The sequence below is a fragment of the Fukomys damarensis genome, unplaced genomic scaffold (genome assembly GCF_012274545.1).
Source record: "Fukomys damarensis isolate Sample0158 unplaced genomic scaffold, DMR_v1.0_HiC HiC_scaffold_27, whole genome shotgun sequence".
Taxonomy (NCBI): Eukaryota; Metazoa; Chordata; class Mammalia; order Rodentia; family Bathyergidae; genus Fukomys; species Fukomys damarensis.
Window position 1 is genome coordinate 2,199,128 of NW_022900939.1, and position 5,344 is coordinate 2,204,471.

At 44.6% G+C, this 5,344-nt stretch overlaps 1 pseudogene; it reads left to right on the forward strand.

Annotated features, from left to right (window-relative positions):
* Nucleotides 1-3,575: 3,575 nt before the first annotated feature.
* On the forward strand, nt 3,576-4,956 carry LOC109118324 (annotated as a pseudogene).
* The last annotated feature ends 388 nt before the right edge of the window (nt 4,957-5,344 follow it).

Sequence of the window (5,344 nt, forward strand, 5' to 3'; positions counted from 1 at the left end):
AAAAAAAAAAAAAAAAAGAAAGAAACAGGGAGAAAAAAAGTGAAGCAGTAAACACACATCTTAGCTAATCCCATTATGGTATACACAGAAGATGGCACATTAAGATTCAGGCAGGCAAACGCATTTTCCAAAGCCCACACAGTAAAATTATCGTAGAAATAGTACTCGAAGGAACATTTTTCAAAATTTGAAGTTTGTGTTTTTCATGCAATTGTAGACTTATGAGTGAGTGCAATTGTGAATCTGCAAAAAAAATTAAAAATGAAAAGAAACACATCCAAATTGTAATCTTTTGGGGCCCTCTTTAGTTACCTTTGAGATTGCAGGCTTTAGAATGAGATAGAGCAGAAATACTCCGGAAGAATAAAATGTAGATTCTATTTCACCCTGATGCCAATGAATTGTAAAAATATTCATCTGTTCTGTGTTTAATTTTAATGATCTGAAATACAGAAAGTCTAGACTAACTGTGTTTTTGCTCTGATATTTTACTATTTTAGATACATTCTCAGAAGTCTTTGGATATCTCTCCAGAATTTAAAATAGGCCCAATCCAGTGATTCTGGGATTGGGATAGTTTGCAGTGTTTTCCATAGTAAGCATTCGATGGCCGTTTAAACCAGGGAATGCGGTATTCACGGGACGTCTGGAACGTGGCAGACGCTCCAACAGAGTGGAAAGGAACGACCGATGCAAACAACAGAAGGCGTTTCCTCACGTCGGTCTTTGCAGGTTTCCTTCACCACGCACCACAAAAACATCTGAACTACAAACACCTACCGCACATGACAGATGTCATTGGTTGGGACTTGTGCTACTGGAACTGCATCCTTTCTACCTTGGCAGGTACCACACACCTGGGCAAATGTAAGTAGGCGTGGCCAGGCTGAGGACAGGAAAAGCTTTTACAGTCATTTCAAAATTCAGAGTCCATATAATCAGTGTAGTCCAGGCAGTTGGTTTGGGAGAAGGGTCATGTGCATCATAGTTATATCTGTAGTACCGTCCTATCAGCTGCCCAGGTCGATGACCAGATTAATGTCCTGATTTTCTTAACTCAGGTGTGTGTAGGCAGCAAGTGCATGGACAGAAAACCACAACCCTGGGAGTGCTAATCACTCATAACCACGGTTCTGCAAAACTTGGCATAATTTCATGTAATCCTCACAATCCAGGAGGAGTCCTATTACTGTCTCTGTGCTCCATTTGAGGGAAATCACAGGAAGAAACGTGCCCAAGGCCCCACAGCCAGGGAAACATGAAATACTCGCTCTATCCTGTGTCAAAACCCCGCTGTAGATGATCACAACAGTATAATGGATGTAAAGGTACCACACAAACTCAAAAATAGCATGAAAATAACTGGTACTGCATCACAGAAGTAAGTACAGGTTACTCTTATAAGGGAAGGCAGAATAGGTCGCATAATCTGTTCTATATTTTATGTCAGATGATCCAGGTTGAATCGATCTGCTTATGTAGTAATCTCCTGAAAACATTGGCAGCTAATACTAATCACACTCTAAAAATGTAACAGGATAAAAATCACAGACTAGTGTTTGAAACAGAAAAGAATCATGATTTCTCTGGCTAAAATGTGTCTTTGATGATAACTATCAATATGCAGAAATAAGGGAGGAAGGCACTGCCAGGTGCTTGGCCACAACTGTACTTTCTCTTTCCTATACTGCTGACCTCGGTGAGCATTAGTTTCTAAATCTACCCATCTTGAGTCAAAATGTCATCAACTTTCTTTGTGTCTTCGGGAGGAAATTTCTGGTCTTCCTCTGCAGTTATCTTTCATGCCCAGTCACCTTTTGTGCTACTTTCGTACATGTGTCTCAGTTATGCTGTTATTTTTGTCATGCGTTTTTTAGTTGCCACATATTTAATAACCAGTTCTTTATTTACAAAGAAAGGAATGTAATTTAAAACAAACAAAAGTAAAACCTTCATGTTTTCCATCTGGCTAACCAGACAGAGGTCAAACCCCTTAACACGGTGTTTATTCAACAAATACTTATTGAACACCTACTATGTGCTGGGCACCTTTGGATGGCTTGGAATACTTCAATGGACAAAAAGAGGCAAAGAAGAAAGCCCTAAAAATACCAGTCTTCATTAGGCTTATGTCTAGTGGAGGGAGAAAAATCAACAAGTTGATTATGAAGTGTGATCAAAATGTTTATACTTAAAACTATAGCACAATAAAGGACACGTTGCTATGAATCCCCTCATAATACTTCCCTTCACTTCAAAGACACTTATGTCATGTTCTTGTCATTTCTCTGAAGCAGATCCAGAAGTCCTCTTTGGTGTTCATCATTATGAGGTGCAGTAGGAGATACGGCGAATGCTGCTGTTTCCAACAGAAAGTGAAAACACGGCTGGGGGCCCTCATGCATCTTATCCATCTGATCTGGCACCGTGTCAAAGTGACCGTGAAAGGTAAACATCCTGTGTGGGTTCAGGGAACTGAGGCTGCAGGACAGAGCAGCTGAAGACGCTCAGAAAACAGAACTTCCAGATTTGCTTCAGAAAGTAGCAAGAACCACAGGGTAAGTATCTTTAAAGCAAGGGAGAGTATTTTGAGGGGGATTAACAGCAACAAGCCTTTTACTGTTGTAAATTTAAAAAAATTGAACACACCTTTATGTGCAGTGCTATAAATATTATTGAAAAAACAGGGATGCTTAAAGAAACAGAAGTCCAGGAGTAGGGAGGACAGAAGTAAACATGAAAACACTAATGTGTGCTATTTCATACATTGTCTATAAAATTCCATATTCAGCGTGTATGAGAAACAAGCAAAACATCTCTGTCATCTTTGCTTAAAGATTTTTCACAATTTGTTCCCTGCCTGCTGCTTCAAACTCCTCCTCTTCCATCTCCCCCTAAATCTGTCCCCCTTTTGTTCCTGTCTGCCCTGTGAATACTTCCCGCCTCCCTCAAACACGATGCCCTCCTGTGCCCTTGCAAATGCTTTCCCTTGTTTAACAAGCCTCACCTCCCAGCCCGCTCACACACCCCATTCTCCTGGTGACCCCCGACTGGTCTTTGGAACCCTTCTTATACAGATCTCCCTAAAAATATCACCCACTGTGTCTGGTTTCCAGGCCTCTGTGTGAGTACTTTGTCATAGCTGTTGTCCTGCAGTGCTGATACTTATCAGTTTTGATCCATCCTATGCATTATTCTGAGTATGGCGAACGCAAGAATGTTTTATTAATTTCTACGCCACCAGCAGCTAGCTCCATTGCACACAAAGCATGAGGTGATCGATCAGTTAATAAAACTGGCATGTGAAGAACACCAGAATTTCTCGGTGTGGAGTCTTCTGCCTCATTTCCTCCTTTAGTCTGTAGGGGAGATGCCAATTCATCCCTGCAGTGTGCTTGATTCTACTGTTTGAAAGAAAGAATGGTGACAAGCAAGCTAAAAACACCTTAGTGTGCTGAGACCTGGGCACAACAAACTATAATAGGACACCCCAAATCGCCTCTCCAAGCATTTCAAATTTGCACATATTTCTCCTCTTTAAAAATACAAGGCACATAGTCTGAATTGGAGTGGTTTTATAACGTAGTTGCAATGTTTGGAGCAATTGCAGAGGGTGGGTATTTGAGTACAACTTCCTTCAGTGACTAACTCCCTTCGGGGCCACAGTGATGCTGACAACAAAACAGGGACCTGGATAATACAAACCTGGTAGGGCCCACCCCAGGGACCGACTACCCCAGGGACTGTCCCTCCTGTAGGAACAAAGCCATGGAGTCAGGGTGAGAATGATTTCCACGGAAGACCGAATTCGTGCTGCAGACAGGAACTGTGCATGACAGACAGGACAGTGGCTGTGGGGTCTGTCTTCTGGCTGTGGGCATCTAGGACTCTGCGATAGAGCACAGTGTTCTCTTCTCCCTAGTTTCCTCACCCTGGGAATCTCCCTCTGGCAATCTGAAAGCAGCAGAGTTGACTCATGGCTGTGGGGAGGAACATGAGCGTGATGACCAGTTTTAACCTTTTGGGGTTTTCAGAGCACCCGGAGCTGCAGGTTCCCTCTTTGTGACGTTTCTGACTCACTACCTCATGACGCCGCAGGAAACCTGTGTCTCATGGTCCTGATCAGGATCGATTCACACCTCCATTGCCCCGTATACTCCTTCCTTGGGAACTTGTCCTTTACTGATATCTCGTGCACCTCGTCTGTCGCTCCTAAGATGCTCTGTGATTTCTTCCAAGAGCAGAAGGCCGTCTCCTTTGTGGGCTGTGCTGCTCAGCTTTTCTTCTTTATTGGGATGGGAGGCGCTGCCCACTGTCTTCCGGCAGCCATGGCCCATGACTGATACGTGGCCATCTCCAGCCCCCTGCTGAACCTGCACTCATGTCACCCAACACCTGTGTAGGGCTCCCGTGGCAGCATACGCTGCGGGATTCCTCACGGGCTTGGCCCAGACTAGCTCCATATTGCAGCACCACTTCTGTGGGCCCCACATCCTTCACCACTCTTTCTGTGACCTGCCACCCCGGCTGGCCTTGGCTTATTTCAGTCCTTTCCTCAGTCTGGTGGTGAGCGTTCTTGTCCTGTGTGTGCTGCTGGGATGTCGGCCCTTGCGGTCTTGGTTTCCTATGGCTACATCATTGCCACTGTCATGAAGATGCACCTGACCCAAGGTGGGTAAAGGCTTTCAGCACCTGTGCCTCTCCCCTGGCTGTAGTGATTCTCCTCCTCAGCTCTGGTCTCTTCTCAGCCCTCCATTCTAGAGCTGGCCCCTGGAGAGACACAGACAACGTGGGGTCTGTGTTCTATGGAGCCGTGATCCCCATGCTGAACCCCATCATCTACAGTCTGTGGAACCAGGAGGTCAAAGAGGCACTGAAAAGCTAAAGGACAGGAAGAAGCAGATGTGCTCTCCCTGTGCTGTAGTCCCTTCAGGTGAAAAACAAAACACTTCATAGTTTTGTTAAATGTAAGTTAGAATCAGTGGCTCAGAGAATCTGAGTAATAAATGAACTGTTTCAAATAAGACTCGACCCACACGACTACTCGACAGTTAGGCTCAGCAGAGGTTTGTTTTCTTTACTTTTCTCGTCATAGACTTAATTTTGGCCATTTGTAAGACAAGATAAAATAGATATGGCTTCCCACGACACTCCATAGCTGTAGGGCATCGGTGCTAGTCCAAGATGCCAGGTCTCAGGGGTGGATGGGGCAGGGTCTCAGGGACAAATGTTCCACTCCTCCTGCCTCGGATTTGTGCCTGTCCAGATTGGTGCGGAGCAGAAAACCTGGCTGAGGTGGAGGAAGCAGAGGCCTTGTGAGATGGGCTCAGCAGTGGCTCCTCAG